The sequence below is a fragment of the Grus americana genome, chromosome 5 (genome assembly GCF_028858705.1).
Source record: "Grus americana isolate bGruAme1 chromosome 5, bGruAme1.mat, whole genome shotgun sequence".
Taxonomy (NCBI): Eukaryota; Metazoa; Chordata; class Aves; order Gruiformes; family Gruidae; genus Grus; species Grus americana.
In genome coordinates, this window is record NC_072856.1 from 38,384,687 (window position 1) to 38,404,991 (window position 20,305).

Genomic DNA, 20,305 nt, shown 5'->3' on the forward strand with positions numbered 1-20,305 from the left:
GTAAACAAGCACTGTTATACACACTTACTGATAAACTGATTCTTCCCAGCCTTCTCTGTTGCATAAGGAGGCAACGTTTTGAGGTTTGAAACAGAAAATAGCAATAAATCATAAATAAACTAGAACCACTGCCAGGCAAACTACCAGTTAAGAATTACTGACAGTAGAACACCAAAAACAACAGATCAACTTATTTCTGGGGACAGAACTAGAGTGGGGAAATAGATCTGGAAAGCATGTCAAAAGATCCAATCCCTCCTGGTGACAGCTCCAGCACGCATTTACAACTGGTATTTCTCTAAGCAGTTTTTAATGCCACCCCAAGCTAACCTCCTTCTAGAGGTATTTTTCCCCCAGGAGATGAAATCAGGAAATGTCATTCCTAAATCTGTCTAACCAAAGGAAACCCATCACTTCATGAATACCAGACATAAAAAAACCCAAAGGGAACAAGCTATTCCTTGGCTTGTTTTAATATCCTTTAACCCTACTTACTACTAATGTCATTTATACCACTCAAGTCTCAACTGGTTCTGCATAACAGTTCAAACACTGCCAAAGTGTGTATCTTAAAAAGTAGTAATAAAACTAGTAATCTGACTTTTTAAGACCAGAAACTATTATCCATGTGTTGACGTAGAAAATTAGTTTGAACAGCATTAGAAGAAATACACATCTCAATCTTCTAAACTCAAATTTAAAACAGAAAAAAATTAAGTTTTTTATTTAGTACTTGATAATCTTTATAATATTTGACAGATAAAACACTAGACATCTGTCCATCCGAAAGACGACCTTTTATTTGTACTATTTTCAGAAGACACAGCTCATGTTTGACAGATACACGTCCTGTTTGCACCACACTTAATTACATCGCTCCAACAAGTGTTCCTCTATTACATGAGCATTGTGTATTACACACCAGGTTTGTGCCCATGCTTGTGACACATAAGCATGAGGTAATTGCAGTGCTTATGCATAGGATAAAGGTACGCAACAGACTCATAGGTCACATGTGTCCATGCTAGAATAGCTCAGCACTTTAGCAGCAAGCAGTAGATGGTATGCTGTATGAACTATAAATGGTGATGCTGACAAGTGTTACAAGACAGACTCCTTTCCAGCTGCTAAAGAGATCCCACAAACCCATTAAAAACAGTGCAAGGGGATTAATGCAATCTACAAGCAATTGGACAAAATTCATGTCAATTTAAAAGTGGATTTGAAAACCGTAATTTATACTGAAGTTGTCATTTTCACTTAACTAAAAATCCACAGTGAGAGCCATCAAGCACCCAAAAGGAGAAGGAGACCAGAGACATGGTTTGAGCATATTCATAAAGATAGGTCAGATGAAGCATTAAATGAATCCAGTCACTCTCCAGTGACAGTTGAAATCAAATGAAAAATGTAAGATTCCAACTCATATTAATTTCTTCCTAATTTCTCCGAACACAAATTACACGTATACCTTCAGTTACAAAGTTTCTGCCCCGTAGCAAGGAAGTTCCAGACAGAAACAGCCAACTTTCCTTCTTTTCCAAAATTAGGCTTAGACTGAATAGAATTTCCAGTTTGATGAAACATGCCTACTAAGCACTGCCAAAAGAGAACAAGCCATGTAATATTCCATGTAACTGCCTTTCAATTTCTTGTGAATTACTGAATATGTTAATTAGTTACCTTGAAGAACAGCAAAGGAAATTAATTAAAAAGCATTTCATACAGTTTAAGTATGAAAAAGCAAGGTGCCAGTTACCACCTTCTAGCACAATCACGCAAAACAAAAAAAGTCATCTATAAGCAGAGAGCACACCTCTTCATTTAAGACAAAGAAGCAAAAGATATTATGAATTTCACTGACAGTAATATTTTAGGCTAACAAGTGGTTTAATAATACAAAGTGCTCCAAAATAAAAGAGAGAGGAGAGAGGAGGAGAGAGGAGGAGAGAGGAGGAGAGAGGAGGAGAGGAGGAGAGAGGAGGAGAGAGGAGGAGAGAGGAGGAGAGAGGAGGAGAGAGGAGGAGAGAGGAGGAGAGAGGAGGAGAGGAGGAGAGAGGAGGAGAGAGGAGGAGAGGAGGAGGAGGAGAGGAGGAGAGAGGAGGAGAAAAGAAAGAAAAGGAAAGGAAAAAAGTGAAAAGGTCAAAGTAATTAGTGGGTAACTCTGTTGCAAGTAAATAAACAGATGCAAACTGAAAACATACTGAGACGAAACACCAGATTTGGAAGTTCATGTTCATAATTAGTATCTTTCTGCTGTCCCACACATGTTTCCTTCTTCCCATTTTTCTTCTGAGACAGCATTTCCACATATGATGGCAGAAAGGTTACATGGCTTGTCTCCAGTATACTAACACATATTAAACCAACAAGAAAAAAAAAGGGGAAAAAAGAAAACCCGTATGCAAAGGCGAGACTTCCAAGCTGTTCTCACCTGGGCATCGTGACGATATCCATCGGGGAAGATTCCCTTTCTCCTCCTGCTCTATTTCAAAATGGTCTTTCTTTGATTACCTTCATAAACTTGTTTTGCCAAATTGGAAATATCTAGGAACAATGCTGTGGCCACTGGCAGAAAATGGTAGGCAAATGGACCTTCTTCAGTTACTCTGAAACTAGGATATGGAAAATAACGCAGAAAAGAGGCTCCCTTCTGTTTCCAGAAGATGCTGTGAAGTATCTGCACTACCAGCGAAGTCTAGAATTTAGAGTAACTCATAGAAATAATCTGCATTAAGCAACCAGCATTGGCATCATACAAACCAGTATGACATCAATGCTCTTCTTTTAAAACTTAAACAATCATAAGCTCAAATCACTAAACAGGAGGGATGCCTATTGACTTGTACATTAAAAAAAACTGCTTGCAATGAAGCATTCAGTTGCCTGAAGAGATTGCATTTTTAGAGAACCTTTTCCTGGCAGTCTCGCTGTTGCACACATTAACAGAAAATCTCAGAAATATTGTATGAAAGGAACCACCACCTCCACCTCAGAAAGGAAAAAAAAAAACCCAAAATCATGCAACTATCTTTATCAATATAGTCATAATTCTAGTGTCTGCCAAGAACTATCTGTCTTTTAGAAGTTACTGCAATGTTTCTTTTTATTAAGCAGCTTAAGAAAAAAGTTCTTCTCCATGCTAAATCAGTACCACCATCCTTTATCTTTTAACATTATTATGATAATCCAGACAAAGGAAAATACTGGGTTTTTCGCCACTGTACTGCATTCTGTTCAGCACCTCTACTGCAACTCAGTTGAGCCATAACTCCTGTCCTGCGCTTACTCTTTGGATATACTTTTGAAGAATGTCCAGAGCAATTCAAATCCCCAAATTTCATTCCACAACCTGAATACACAGAAAAGAAGAAATCATGCTCTTCGCTGATACAGGAGATTAAATCATTTATCAAATTCCCCAATTTATGGATCTTCAGTACATAACTTTTTTATTTTTGGTGGAGAGGAGGGGGTGGCAGCACTATACAGGTGGTATAGAAGAAAAGGAATTGGGAGCAAAGCATTGGATCTGAATGCCATAACCTTGGACCATTACCCACTCTGATCCACACAAATCTGCATTTATTGGCTTTTTGGGTGTGCTCCCTGAAGGAGGAGAGGTAACAGAAGTGACTGACTGCCACTTCTTACATAACTTTAGTTCCAAAAAAATGCTTAAACTAACCAGATCTTTGAGCCTATTTCTTCCAATTCAAATATATTAGTAGACCACATTTTTGAATATGTCATAAAATAAGAAGCATAAATCCATTTTGTTTGAAGAACAGTATTTTGATGAGAGAGCAATCTAGGACAGTTTTACATTTTTAATAAAATGCTCTCATTGCTATTACTCAACAACACACTTTCAGGGAGAACAGTAATTACCTTCTTTTCCTTACCTTTATTTAAGGAGTGAGGACAAAGGGAAACCTACAACACTGCAATCAGACCTGACTGAAGTTGGGGATACAATGCTGGTGTAACTTCAAAATATGAATGGAGGGGGTGTAGGTGAAAGGGAGAACAAAGGCTCTATGTGAAACAAACAGCCACAACTTCTTCAAGTCACCGGCATTTCATAAACAAACTGGTGTGTTTCTACCTCTGTAGGGGCTTTTAAACTGCACAGTTTACTTGAACTCAACAGGCTATTCTGGCTACTACTGCTGTCCTTGGTGAGGATGAAATCAGATGAATTTCATCTTCCTTTCAAGCCTGTGTAATGCATTTTTCATTCTCATGTTTGTCGACGCCCCAAACAGATTAAGAGTAGACTTCAAGCCCTACTCCCTGGCTACACCATGACTCTGCCAGCAATTACAGGATTGTTCATACAATGCTCTCAAACCTCATCAGTGTGGGCTCTGAAGCTCCCACAGGAAGGTTGCCCCAGTCTCTTCTCCTCCCTTGTACTGCAAAGACGATGCAGTTTCACATCCAGAGAGACAGAACTAGGTCCTTCAAAGACCACCAGGTTTTCTCTGCCTTCTCTTAGGAGGACTTGCCCTTCTCAGAATCTTATTTCCCGGTAGTCAAGAAGCCAGCTCTTACAGCTGTATTCACACTGAGGAGACATGTTTTCAGTGTACCAGCACATTAGGTGCCTTGTAAGTTTATTCTGACACCTGTGAGCTTACCTAAAATAAAAGGCGAATGTTTACTGAGCATTCAGGTGTATGCAGTATTCCTTCTGGCTTTTGCAAATATGTGAACTGCTTCAAGGTATCTGACATGCAGTAAACCCAAGGTACAAACACCTGAGGAAAGCATACATGGAAACTCAAATTGCTACTCACCTTAGAATTGCCACAAGTTCCTGCTCTTCTACTCTAAAATCAGGTAGCCTTGTTAAATAAACTATGTAAATCAGATTCAAGATCAAACCCAAATGTTTACTGTCCTTTAGTTGTCTTTGCTGCTACACAATAGAATTATTTACTGCTCTGATGCCTTTTCACAACTGCAATGAGAACAATTCAGATCTAGTATTTCCTTGTACGCAGCTCTAGAGCTGTCTTCACCAGAAACACAATTCTCTCCTCTGTTCATTTCTGAAAGGAAAGAAAAATGGCTCAACTAAAGGTTTTTGAGCCGTGTTAGGATACAGTGGGAAGGGCAGAGAGCTGTGAGAATGTATGCTGAAGTCAAAAGGAAACTATTTTTAAACGAATTTTCATCAACTAGAAACTTGTCCTGCAATTGTTAAAATATTATTCAGACTACTGTTATTAATATCCTGTTGTGATCAGTACTCTTCATTGCAATGTGCACGGCATTCTACACCTTGGTAAACATCAAGGTTTTGTACATTTTTGCTGGTAGCTTAACACTTTTTTCTTTCTTTAAAGTCTTCTCCTCTCAATATTTTCACACTAATCATGCTGTAACCTGAGTAGACATCCTGCTGCAACTACAGTCTTTTTAACCACTGGTACCCAAGTGAAATTTGGTGAAGGGAGGGAACAGAAGATAAAAGAAAAGCAATCAAAGTACATGACACCAGGATAAGGAGAAGGAAAATTGAGAAGGAGGAAAGAAGAGAAGGAAAGGAAGGAAGTCCTATTAATTTTCATAGGAAGACAAGCCTGCAACAGGGACAGGACAGACTTACAAGAAAGGAGAAATTTCTTCCTCCGAGAGAAAGAAAACCCATAAATGTCATGCATTCAATGGAGAGCCAGGATCCTGTTCTACACATGAAGTGTCTTTAAAGTTAATGATGTTCTGTGCTCATTATGTTCAACAACTGGAGAAATCTCTGAGAAAGATCTTCAGGACAAGTAGTTAAAGCCTCACAGGTAACTCTTGATAATTAACAGCTCTTCCAGCAGCTCCCCCATTATGCAAGGAGGATTCAGCCATGCATTTTATCATAGATGTTATCACCAATATAATGCATTAAACACAGTATAAACAAAAGACAAAAGCAAAGAAGCCCAACCAAACAAAAAAATTATCCATACCTCGCAAAGACAACAAGGCAGAACCATTCCATTTTGCACATATTTGCTTTGCAAATAACATTTTCATCCTTACTCTGGTAAGGATCAGTTATTGTGTTACCATCACAACACTAACTTTCTGAGATTTGAATATGGCAAGCTTTAGTCTTTAAAAGAGACTACCGGGCTTACAGAATTCTTCCATCTTCATCAACACCTGACGTCAAAGCAGGACCCACATTCCTCACTGCAGTTTCACAACTGATTCCTGAACTACAGCAAAAAAAAAACAAACAACAAAACCCAAAACCAGAAACTCAAAAGTCTGAATTCAAGCCTTAGCAGATATGATAAATATTAAAATGCGTTTTATGTGCAATGCAGATATACAGCATGTATTTGAGGAGTGATGCTGAGCCAAAATATAAACTAGCAGGTTATATCCAGCATAACAGGTACAGCGAGGCCACCAATGAATCATAATACATACAGATAGGCAAAGAAGTTTCAAAAAAGAGAACCACTAAACATGTATCATCCTTAGAAGGGTCTGATGACACAGTGGGTACATGCACATATCTGCATGTGCTTTCTTCTGGTCCTTCTCCACTACAGTAGCTGAACCTAGTTTTTCACAAGTTCAGACGTTTTCATCAAGATTCCAATAGTACTGAATGCTTTTAAAAGACTGGGATACTATCAGAGTTGCAGTACTTAAAAATCTTTATTATTCCTGTTTCTATGTTAGAAACATTTCAAAGAAGAAAAATGGGAGTCAACTAAATTTTCAGTTATCTCCTAAAATGCTTGGGGGGCAGGGGGAAGCGTAAGATTTTTTTTTCCTTAAAAAAACCAACAACAACAAAACACGCAAAAAAAACCCCAAACAAACAAACAAGCCCAGAAATCCCCCACGTTACTCCATTTGCCTGAAGAATGAAATAAGCATTTGCAAAGTATACATGTCTTAAGGGCTACTGGATCTATTATTATTTGAGAACCTTCTGTCTCTCCAGGAAAATTCCATACAGGAAGTACTGCAAGAACAGACAGGCAACTCTGGAAAAATCAGCATTTATAATGCAAGAGCCATGAGTGTAGGCACACGGCATGATACAAATGTTGTTCTCACAAATTCTTAAAAGGCTTTAATTTCATTTTTACAAGGATGCCAATTTGTCAAAAGATACATCATTATGAGAGCTGCTTCTAAATCCATGAGACAGAGATTTTGAGATTGAGAAGGACACAGTTAAGTGCATTCTGTGCTTTTAGCTACTATGCCTAGTGATGTTTCATTCTTTCTTCAAAAAGCAATCTTTTGTATGGCCATCTGCACAGCAAGTGAAGCAAGCTAGAGATGTTTTTCAACTAAGGAGGATGATATCAGAAAAGTGTGGGTATAGCCCTAATAGCCAGATGCATACTTTGAATTTTTTGTAACTCATTATTTTTAGTTGCTCGCTCAGCTTGACAATTCTAGCATCATTTATATATTTGAGAGAAACTATTTGCTTACTGTAGGGAGGAACAATTTCATAGGAACCCCAAAGAGAATTAAAAGATTTCCATCTGGAATCAAGCAAGAATCTACTGTCAATAAACTTTCCAAAAATCTTCCAAGAAATGCTTTTTGCCTCAGCTGTCCATTCAATCCAAAGACAAAAAAAAAAAAAAAAGTATTTATTCTATCAACACAGCAGACCAATCAAATAAATCATCTACCAGGATTTATATTATCAATCCAAAACATAATAATGCTTAGGCTACTTCCATTCTAAGGTCTTCTGCGTACTGGTAATAAAATGAAGCTCTGCAAACAGACCATTGGTTTTATTCAGCTTCATAGTCTATATAAGAGCAGATTTTGAGAGATACCTGAAGTTAAGACGATTCATATTTGATTTAAATCCCACTTTTCAAACTAATATCAAACACCAAACAAAAAACTGTACACGATGGATATGCAAAAATACAAGTTCACCTCTTAAAAAGCAGAGGTCTCAGATATAAATATCTAATTAATTTACAAATTATGTATACTAAAGTTAACTCTTAACAAATAACTTTAAAGAAGCACAATAGGAAATTCAGAAGTATGATAGATATTACCAGTATTTAAAGTGCTTAGACTTTTTGGAACAAAGAAAAACACTAACCAGAAGAGGAGGTAGCCCTTCAATGTCCTGTATCTTGTTATATAGGTAATCCTACTCTGAAATCAATTGCTCCTTTCAATGAAAGATTAAAAGATAACTAACATCTACTTCTCTTGCTTTTGAATGTACATTGCTCCAATTTAAAGCTTTATTACATACAGAATATTCTGCAAAGTATTAAAATATACATACTAGACTTGCCAGCACCCTACTCTGAGGCAAACCACCACCCACCATCTTAAATTGGTCTTTTTCTTATTTTTAGTGACCATTCAGCACTGGCACAGCATCAGCTTCTTTTGCTCCACTATAGCATAAGGACCAAACCTTTTAGTTACCTAATATAACTCCAGGGCCCTCCCTCTATTCAACTCCTTATTCTATCCATACTTTCTCCAGCTTTTTGTTTTAGGATTTTCTGGAACAAGTTATCCAGCTCTGCTAATTTAAAAGCATTTATTCCTAACAGCTATTATTTACTCAATGTGTGTGAAATATTTCACATCTTCCTGTCACAGAGTGTAATAACATATCTGGAAAGACCCAGAACATACCACAGTGGCATTTACGGAACACTTACTTTTTATCCCTTATCATCAGCAACTTTATTGTTTCATTTAAGGCAACTCTCACAAGAACGAGAAGAAACTTTGTGAAGGGGAGGAAAAATTGAAAGTAGAGAGAAATGGAAGCTAGAAAAGAAATGTCACATCTTACTGTCCCCAGAAGATACGTTGCTTTCAAGGTAAGCTGGAAAAGCTTGATTATTTAGATAAGGAAAAAAGAAAATGAAGAAAGGGGAGAACTAACCTGTCAATGGAGGAAATCAATTTCTAGTCAGATTTTTTTGTCCAAAGATGCAGAAGTTAATGTTTAAGGTGAGGCATGACAGGGAAATACACACCTACTAAGTCCCTTAAGAAGTCCCAGGGACTGCTAAATAAGGTTTGAAAGAGAGCACTCTGATGATTAAAGACACATACAAAAGACACGAAGATGAGAGATGATGAGAAATGCTGAAAGAGTAGACAAAATAATAAAGGCAGAAAATCTAAAGAGTGAGATTAGACAGAGTAACACACAGCTGAGACCAGGTCATGGGAATAATCCTTGTCTGAGGAGGACAGCTGAACCAGTGCTACTGGTTCATTAATCAGATAAATACATCCAACAGCTTCCACACCTCGGTGTTATGAAGGCCACTCATTGCACATCTCCGTGTTTCAGTGGTACTGAAGTCTCACTTCCTCCCATCTCAGACATGTCTATAGGTGAACTGCTGCACTTCTCAAAAGTCCTATAGTATCTCTTTTCCATTTTCAGAAGAGTTTATTCAGAACAGCTTATTACAATACATAACACCACAGTCAGGGTTCCACTTTTCTGATTCCTACTACCCCCTGCCCCAGGGTAACTCACTGCATGAAATAAAAAGGGTATTTCTTTTACTGCCAGCAAAATTATTATTTACCCCCCTTTCAGAAGAACAAAGTTCCCATTCAAAGCCATACCGGGTATAAATTGTCACCTCTATCTCCTATTACCCTTCTGGAAGGAGGGGGGAGGATGTTGAAACAATAAGGGAAAAATTAATATAAGCACTGACATCAAAGCTGGGCACATCTTGAGGTTCAAACAAGCCTATGTTGTAAGCACATGAAATAAATCCACATAGTGGAGGGAACATACAGAAAACTAACTCTGGATTTACTGCTTTGTTACCAGCAGGAAGTGAGCAAATCCACTCGTGTAACTCTGGCCACCAAACCAGGTCCCTACGAAACACGCAGGCATTACACTTTCACATGGGTGACTTTTATTGCTCCACCTGTGAAATTACATTTCCTTCTGGTGCAGAGACAGGGTACATGTACAAACTATGTCAGACTACAGAGCATGACACAACAGATGCAAAAAGAAAGAGACAGAAAATATAACAGTCCATACACACCTATTTTACTCTGGAAACCTAAACTGGAAAGAGGAAGAAGTTTGTGTTATGAACTGGGCAAGATTCTCCATGGCATAAATCCACAAATTCAAATATCAAGGGACTTCAAATGCAAACTGAGTTTTTCAGTCTTTAATTGAATTGCTTAAAGGATAAAAATAAAGTCTGATACACTGGCAATCTATAAAAATGAAAAGAGAAAGATGGATTATTATCACAACTTTACCACATGACCTTAAACAACTCTCATCAGGTCATTTACTTCAGCAGCACAGGAGGGCTCACCATACCCAGCTCACGGAGGTATGGGAGAGCTCAGCATCAGGCAAGCACTTGTGGGACCGCGGGTGCCAGGTGCCGCCCAACACCAGGTCGGTGCTACAGGGTTGCACAGCTGCATTCCTCAGCCCCATCACTTCTCTCAGAGGGGGCTGTAAGGAAGCCTCACTTCACACTCAAAGTGGTACCTGGGTTACCAGCTAAGACAACCCAGTCCTGCACTTTGCCCAGTAATTAAATGGAATACAAAGAATTAATCCCAAAGTGCACCAGTTAGCTTTTGAATGAATAACAAGACTACTTTCACACAAAAAAACAGTCAATATTTAAAGTTACTCCAAGGTTTCAGATATACAGTTTGAAAACATCAGCTGTTACTGTTTGAAACAAGCACCTAATCACAAGCTATTTCAGCATCTTGACTATACACTGCTTCACAAGCTTTCAGAGGGGAAAAAACACAAAATAAACAAGTGTCTAATACCACTGGAGAATTCCCAGTTTTATTTATCCAAACATGCAGAAAACTGAGTCAGCTCCCTAATAAACTAGTGGCAGGTAAGAGGAAGCAGAGTCACAAACATGTTCTTATCATCCCCCTGATAGCAATGTAGAAGCACTGTTACTGCACTCTAAGGACGACAGGATCAAGGCTTACCTCAGCCCAGACCTGCAGACTCTCATGCATAAGCAGTCATTTCCGTAAGAAGAATGAATTAGAAAATTTATACCCGAGTAACCAGAAGTAGGATTGGACCCACAGACATCTGGAACTATGACAAAGGTGTTTACAAGGCCCATCATAAGCACTTATTCTCCCATTCCAAAACATTCCTGTCTCTTTCACAAGAATAACCACCACAAAAAAAGAAAAAAAAGTTTTATTTTACATGACATGACTAAGTCCAATATGTATGTGCGAGCACACATTATAAAAATATATATGTACACATACATGCACTTTTTCTTTTATGAAAAAAGTAAATAGAATCAAGATATTTCTTAGCTGGCAGAGCTTATCTTTGAAGTTTTCTTTTTTAGGAGGTTAAGATGCATGATTTTAAAAAAAAGTTTAAAAGCTACTACAGTCTAAAATATTTTAACTGCTACTTCTTGTCCTCTAAATTGAAACATTGTCTAGCAACTCAACAGAGCCTGAAACTAGTTTTCTTTTATGTAATTCTTTTGAGGATCTGAAGGTGCCCTATACATTGCTCACATCTACTAGATTCCTTAATGAAGGTACAGACAAATTTGTTTTCTTACTCGTTTAAGGGCTGGCATATTAATCTTCTGTCAGAAAGGGCTTTGACTTAAAATATCATAGCGGACACAGAGGTTTTACTTTTATTTTAAGATGTTAAATGTCACATTTGGGATCCCATCAAGGCATTAAAAATAAGTTACAGGTCTTGACTTCATCCTGAGAATGAATTCTCTTATTTTTGCAAAGCTTTCTCAAGTGACACCCCCATGCAACTGATGCCCTGGGCTGGGGACAAGAGCTACCCACAATTCAGCATTACCTTGGTAAGGTGGGGCATGCAGGGACGGCGATGTGCTAAGATGTGTAAATGGGATGTTACCCAACAGACATAGCTAGCATCATCTAACGTGGTACAGTCACAAAATTGTATTGCCTTATTCCCAACTCACATAAAAGCTATTTCTGTTCATGCTTTCCCATACTGCTTACTGAAGTAACACCATTGCTATTTTGTGAAACACTACAATGCTCCGACTCGTGCCCTCAGGGCTTCAAACTCCTTCCACTGACTAGACAGGAAACGTGGACACTGCAGGTCAGGGGATAGTCAGGTGCCTGAAGTAGACAGTGTCAACTCACGAGAGTCAACGCAAGGCCTGACATAAAAGACTCTAGTTTTAAGCACAGGCTAAAGCACAAATGCAATTTGTGTCTAACTGCAGGTTAATTAACAGCTTTGTAAGATACAACTAGTCACCATGAGAAAAATTCTTAATCTTAGATTTGGGTATTTCAAGAATAGATTATATACTTAGCATCTGAGAAACGTATAGTCACCTAGTCCCATAGTTAAATATTTAAGAAATGTCTGAAACCTACCTAAGTACATAGAAGATAGAAAAGTAAAGCAACTCCAGGAACAAAGCACGCCTAGTTGCTCTGTTCGAGTCCAAGTGAAGTCAACTACAGCCTTTTCTTTAATTTCCATAGGAGTTAAATTAAGTCAGAATCTTCAAAACCCACACTTCAATCATTAATTTCTGTATGCATATTTCAGGCCCTGGTAAATTGAAAGTGATCCGAATACCCTACCTTAAAGCAACCTCAGTCTGCTAACATAACATAGTCAAACTAGTTTGTCATGCAGAAAAATTATTAAAAACATGTAAATATTCAGTCTTGGTTGCATGCTTCAAATACAAATCTTACTACCTTGCCAGCGATGTGGGAAGTATCCAGCACTTCATACGCTAGTGAATCAGTCTTTGCTCCTCTGACAGTCACTTCTGAACAGCTGCAGATGCATACAGGCTACAGTAAAACTAATGTTTTCAAAATTTAAATGAACAACTGACCATGATTTCAACTCTCTTAAGTTGGAGTTTTATTAAAACCAGTCTAGAGTAATCCTTCCCCAAAGAAGGTACTGAAAATACTTTTATACTGAAACTGAACTTCCATACTGATCAAGACAAAAACAGATAGTTTGGGCACAATTTTAATTTCTTCAGGTCTAGTAACTAAGAACTCTATTGCTTCTGTCTAGAAACGGAACCATCTTTCCACCATTTCTAATACAGTATGGGCTGTTAATGCAACCTGCTAACAACAGGAGAGCAAAGCACTAAGGTCAGAAGCCACAGGGAAACAGGAAGGAAGGAACATGAACATTTCTGACAGGTGCTTATGGATTACTGAAAGGTCCCAATTTAAGATGGGGATGTAAGGTAGGAACATTTCAGGTCTAGAAAACAAGAACTCCATTCCACCTGCGAATGCCTCCCTGACCTCACTCGGATACCTGCTTACCAAACAAAGGGAAAAGAATAAAACAAAACCTCCTGAGTTAGATATTCTGCCTTAACTAGTGGAACATTTGAATTTACAAGCAGCAATTTCCTTTCTACATCTTCCAAAACAAACAATAAGCTAATCTTAACATAGGGTTTTTTTCTAAAGAGACAGGTATGATAGATCTGCAAAAAATCTGCAAAAATCCTTAGCTGTTCTGTGATCTTCTGGGGTTTTTGTATTTTTAAGTCAGATTGTTTTCTTCATGCAATCACTTTTGTGTAGATATAGACTTTAAAATGACAAAATTGAGTTGTGAATTCTGAGTTTCAACACCTACCTCTAAATCTGTCTTTAAGACACTAAGGGAAGCTGAATGTAAATTCTTTTGCTGGTCTTTCCCAATGGAAAGATGTATAGTGACACCAGACACTTTTTTTGGCTCCCTGCATCTCATAACTTGAATTCCATGAAGGAAAGTGGCAAAGGTACACAGCAACTGCAGTAGCTGCACACCGGCAAGGAACTGATGGCATCAGGAAGCCAGTAAGAAGTCCCTTTGCATTTCCAGGCACAAGTGGAGCACATTTCTGAGCATGCATCCCTTCTCCAGCGCATGCTGCCTGAAAAGCTAATGACTCAACACCGAGTCCTACAGAATAGCAAAGTGAACACTGTTAGAGGGTAGAGCTGTTCATTAACCAACACTGAACAAATCCCCACTTGATATAAAAGTCACAAAGGTGCTAACAGACTAGTCACTAACCTCTGGGCATATCAGAACATTTGGACACTTTTTATTACAGTGTCAGAAACCTGCCATACAAGCTCAAGAAAATAAATGAGCTAACAGGAACTCACTCTAACAGAGTAATACCAATCTGTCAATAATTGATCGTAGTCTTTCTTTCTATATATGACTAATGATGATGACCCGAACATTGTGTCTCTAAGTGAAGACAGAAAGTTGACATGCTCAGATAATGGCCCACAAAGGCAAACAATTCAAGAGGAAGCTTGGGAACATCCTAGAACTTCTATTAATTGCCAAGAGGGAGTTTCCAAGCATGGACTGCATATGGCAAGTGTTTGTTCTTCCCCTCCTCCAAAATACACCAGCAGGTGGAAAGGTAGAAATGGAATTGAAACACTTTCCAATTTTGCACTTCAACAAATAGGAAAAAAACTGCAAGCAAACTTAGGGAATTACAGCGTAGGTTCTATGAGCAAGTAATTGCAAGATACAAGAGAGTATTTTCTAAAACAGCCTGCACGCATACCACAGAACTGCCTGTGAAAAGGAGACCCAAAACCAAAATGCATAAATAACAAACTTGTTGGCCAGCGCAGTTACCAAGAAGAAATGGTAAGTATTTACAAGATCTTTTTTGCAGATGAATTGCAATCAAGCACCAAATTTTATACATTACCGATTTTACCGTGTGGTGATGCTTCAAGCAAAGGAAATTGTTTCCACAGTGGTACAATTTTATTCATGATTTAACCAGGTTTATTTTAGTTCAGTTTAACTGGAGTAGGAGTAAGTTAATTTCTTGTACTGAAAACTAATTCAAAACAAGTTTATTATTTATTACTGATACAGGTTGAACTGAACTGGTTTACGCAGAAACAAGACAAACTGAACCTACCCAGAAACCTGTTTTGCAGTCTCTCCATCTGAAGTGTTTGTTCATACAGATATATATAATTTGGGATTTTCCCCTATTATTAACAGATATGGCTGTAATTACACCCCGAGTTTTATGCTACTTGGAAACTTCACAGATCTAAAAATCACACATAATGTCCAAGAAAAGAAAATGAATAGAAAGTATCTGAAGTTTGCCACACATTACAATTGGCGGGGCGGGGGTGGAGGGGGGCAGGAAGAGACTCTTGGAGCTGGCACTGCTCTCATGTCTACAGTGAGACTAAAACCAAGTTTAAAGGGCAAGAAAGAGTAAGTTTAGCTTTCAGTGCTGGACTTTAATCCAGATCAGCTCACGACATTAAAACTTTTAATACCTCGTGTTTGTAACCATTGGTAAAAATTCTGCACAGCTGAGCAATCGTAAACGCTCATAATGCTCCTCTTTTATTAAGGAAATTAAAATGTTACAGATCAGAAATGTCTAGATTTTTTTCCCTTGGGTCTACTGTAATTGCATTACCACTAACTGTGATCTACACATAAAAGTCAGGAGCTCACAACATTAAATACACACACATATAAATGTGGGCCTTCCAAGCATCAACAATCCAATGTAAGTGCTATCTGGTAAAGAACACAGCCCGCCCTTCCAGGAACATTACGGTCCAAACTGCTCCCAGACCTGCAGCACTCCAGCACAGCCGGAAATACTTTCCTAACACTATCTGCCAAAGAAAAATTATGAAAGGTGAAGTAGGAACACGTAATACTATTGAGCTAACCTACAGCCACACAATCCCATTTTCAAAGGAATTAGTATCTTTTATACTTATGACAAAGAAGCCCCACAGCATCATCTGTGTCAAAGACCTCAGGTGCAGAGGATGTCTGCCTAAGCTTAAGATGGAAAAAACCCACACCTTAATCTTCAACTATGAGCTCTCGGGTGTCACAATGAACAACACGTGCCAAACGTCAACTGGGCCTCCAGAAAATGCATGCTGGGGAAAAAAAAAGGACTACCAGAAAAAGATTTTTCAGGATGGAAGGAGGGTACTGGCAGTTTTGAAAGAGTTTGAATACAATGACTTTGTAAAATGGTCTCGTCTCTTTTCTCCCCTGAATTACCCACTGAGTATATTTCATGAGTTTATTTCTGCTATATATAGGCTTAGAAATGCATTTGCTTCCTGAGAAACCATCATTCACTTCTGTGATAGCAGCTTACTCAGAGGAGGGGAGGAAAAAAAAAAAACAAACCAGTAAGAGGCAATGTCCTTCCCTGCACCCCTTTAAAACCACAGTTCCCCCCTTCACATCACAGCCTAAATGTTCACTGACATCATTTGGATAGGAAAACCAATAGTCCCTTCTCTTGTTAACTTATTTCTTGGTTTGAATTGTTGTTACTATCTTGCTCTCCTTTTCTCAAAGTCCAAAAAATTTGTCTGGGATACAAAAAACTGGTTTAGTTGTTCCCTATTAAAAATTTGTATAATCAAGGAATGCTACACAAGAAGCAACCAGGAACAATCAGGTGATGTTTACTAGCACCAGATACTAGATTTACCCTAGTTTGTGTGTCCTGACTCAGAACAACAAGAAATAGTCAAACCAAAAGCCGAAACCCTAAATTTAAACATGCTTCTATACAGTTAACACAGCACTGCTTGCTGCAGTCATATGCAAAAGCGTATTAATGAATTCACTGGCATATCTGGCAACAATACAAATTAATGCCAAGGCTTTTTAGTTCATCCATTTTTCAAATCCTCAACATCACTAGAGACTGCCAATCAAGGACTAAGCAAATTAAGTGTTCTCTTGAAGGGCTTGATTTGTCTCTGTATACATATTAGCTATAGCATTCCAGTTTGGTTAAAAACAGGAGGAATCAATTTGTCTTATCATCACGTTATTCAAACATAGGCTTCCAAAACTGTGATTAAAACACTTTTGTACAACCTTGGCAATGTTAACTTACCAGCTGTACACTGGAAAGGAACATTTAAGTTACAAAGAAAGAAAAGAGAAAGAAAGAACAAAAAGCACTATTATTTAGACAGCATACCTCCCCCCAAACCAGACCAACAGCTACTATTTTCCAGAGTCAGCATTTCACAGAATTCTATTCATAATAAAACAGAAGTCATCTTCTCCCATAGTTTTAAAAACTTCATTTTTTTAAAAAAGGTATTTTTAAGTTTTCTAAAATGCACACTTTAATCTACTAACAACAGTACAAACACAAGAAGTATCTACTGATGAATTCATCTTATTTAAGAAATGAACTTCCAGTATAGGTAGCCTGAAGTAATATAATGAAAAAAATATTCAACTAGGAGGGAAAAAAACCCCAACTTCATAGTGAGGATTTTATAAATAGCTTATTTTCATATTACCCTCACTGTCTAAAAATAACACATGCACACAAGAGTGAGGTGATGTGAACATACATCTGGAAGAAAAAACATAAAATATTTTTGGGGGGCCTTCTACAGCACACGTTATTATGTTTCTGTCACAATTCCATGGCTCTAGATGTTCAGATCCAGACCACGTCTAGAGAGACACTCAGAAACATGAAGATAAATGAAATGGAGATGAGAAGTCAATGTGCAAGTTAAGGCAACCTCCTTCCCCACGGCAAACACTCTACTCAGGGCTAAAGCACCCCTTACTTTCCACAGCACAATTCTTCACAGACTTTTTTCCACCTGGAAATTCCTTCCCCTGGGGAAGCTATCACAAAATGGTGATTGGGAGGTGCCATCCAACTTTTAAGGCATATTCTTAAAGAAAATCAAGAGTATGCACAAGGGAAATTAGCACGGCATGACTACACAGTAACTGCATTCCCCCAGGCAGAAAGGCCCTAAAACATTTCATTGAAAGAGACCTTTTTCAAGTAATCTATCAAGCAGACGACCATCAGCCCCAGAGGGGATCATTCTTCCTAGGGGCAAGAAACTGTAAAATTTTATTTCACAGATGGTGGGGGGCGGGGAAATCTCAACTCATCGTCATGACTATTCACACTCACAAACTACCCCAAGTATTTATTTTGTGTTTATTACCTCAAAAAGCATCATGTCTGGATTTTTAAGGCCTCATTAAAATAACTAACTACACTTACAGAAATATTCAGGAGTCAAAGGGTGCATGAAAACTACAGATGTGGAAAAGAAACCTATGACTTGCTAGCTCAATGCAAGGCACAATGTCCCTGCCCTCTGCTTATTCCTCTCATCAAAGAGATGGCAGGTCAGAGACCTCCTCTACCGTTAGATACTGCAGCTTTGATTAGATGTCGTAATCAAAAGAGAATCAAGATACCACATTGCTATCTTCCAGTATTTCAGTATGGCAAAGGATAAGGTCCTGTTCGCTTCAGTAAGAAGCACAAAGAGCTCCCAGATGATCCCCATGACATCAGCAACAACTCTTAAAACTCTTAAGAGAGGTGTCATGGGTCTGTGGAGCCTGTTCAAGCAATGAAAAGCAGTAACACTAGTTCTGACTCACAAAAGGAAAACAGCCAAGGTGAAGACATCCTAAAAGACGGCTTATATTTAGAGAAAGATAGAGGGATTTGCAAAGTGATGTAATTCCTAAGACACAAACTCCGCTGTTTGACAGAGGGCAAAATAAGATGAAAAAAGAATAACACATTTCTCTAAATAATGGTAAATATTTCCTTGAACTTCAGACTTTAGCAGCAGCAGTGCAACACAAGAGCATACAGAAGACAGATGATGTAAGTTTTACTTTTCCATTAGCAAACCTAGTTCAAACAGAAGGCAGGGAAGGCAGTGGTGGCCCTTTCATTTGGACTGTCAAGGTTACGCCTAAAACATTCCGTTGGAAGGAGACCTCTAGATCTGCTTAACGTTTGCTGCCCGGTTTGTGCCGCTCTTCACCACCAAAAGAATTTCCCCAGGAGGAACGCCGGGGGAACGACCACTGCCGGGCTGCACAGCGGCTCCCGGCAGCGCCCAGGCTTTTGGGCCGGTGTCAGAGCAAAGCCTCCGGCTGGGGGCGGGGGGGGGTGACTGCAGGGCCGGGACCCACCCCGACTCCCCGCTCCGACAGCCTCCGACGGCGGGGGATGGCTGCGCTGCCAGACGCACCTCTCGCCTCGCCTCAGCCGCCCGGCGGACGGCGCTCCGCGGCCGCGGAACTCCGCGGGCTCCGGCAACGGCCGCCCCCGCCCCGCCGCGCGGCCGCGGAATAGCCGCGTCCCTCGAGGGTGCGGACTCGGCTGACCCGGCCCGGCCCGGCACCCCCGGGGCGCCCACGGCGCTCCCGGAGCCGGTGTCGAGGAGGGGAACGCCGCTGGGGAGTTAATCGTTAACTCTCTGCCCCGCTTCCTCAGAGAGCTCCTCCCGCCGGCGCCGTGGCAGCCACCAGCCCCAGAGGGGCGGGCGCGGCGCCCCCACCGAGGGACCCCCGCACCGAGGGACCCCCCACCGCATCCCACGGCTCCGCCGCGGGCGGCACAGCCCCCCGCCCGCTCAACAGCGACCGCGACCCGCAGCACGGGGGCTACCTCCCCCACATCTACCTTCCCGCCGGCTCGGCTCGGCTTCTCTCCTCGCCGCAGCGGCACGGGCGATGCGCGGAGACCCGCGCGAAGTGCGGTGCCGTGCCGTGGCCCGCGGCAGCGGCCGCCGCGCTGCCAGCACCGAGGCGTGAGGGCGGCCCCACGTGCGCCGGCTGCGCCAATCGGGGCCGCCCGCGGGCCGCCCCCCGCCCCCGCCGCCGCCACCGTCCCGGGCCGCCCGCGAACCGGCGGCGGGGCGGGCGCGGAGAGGCCGGCGGGCGGGGAGAAGCGGTGGCAGCGAGGGCAGGAAGCTGGTTTGGGAGGCAGGAGGAAATAAGCGCGTTGGGACGGGAGTTTGGGATCGCTGGAGGGGAGGGAACAAAGAAAGCCCAAACGCTGCTGATCGCGGGATCGCGCCTCTTCCGCGCCCGCGGGGCCGCCGCGTAGCCGGACTGGCGGCGGCGCCAGCGCCGCACTGTGGGAGCGCACCGTGGGAGCGCACCGCGGGAGCGGACCGCGGGAGCGGACCGCGGCGGCGGCCGGGGGAGGCCCCGTGGGGCTGGATTTCCCTGCGGCGCTGGAGCGGGCGCTGGGCGGGCGGAGGCGCCTGGGTTAAACGAGCTCAGAGGGACGAACCTCCAAAATGAATTGGTAACGCATCCTTTTAGCTCTCTCACGAGTTTTGCAGCGCTAAACGTGCTGAGGGAAACAGAAAGCCGTTCACACCTTGTCACAGAAAGCCAGCAGCGTGGGACTCGGGTCTGACTCGTCTGAAC

General features: G+C 40.8%; 1 protein-coding gene across 2 annotated transcripts in view; it reads right to left on the bottom strand.

The window, feature by feature from the left end:
- STXBP6 (syntaxin binding protein 6) overlaps positions 1-20,077 on the bottom strand; it is a 141,123-nt gene extending 121,046 nt beyond the window's left edge. For both annotated transcript variants that reach the window (XM_054827906.1, XM_054827905.1), the window contains exon 1: positions 19,551-20,077. The gene's annotated coding sequence lies outside the window, so the exon portion shown is untranslated. The remainder of the gene's footprint in view (positions 1-19,550) is intronic.
- Positions 20,078-20,305: the final 228 nt, after the last annotated feature.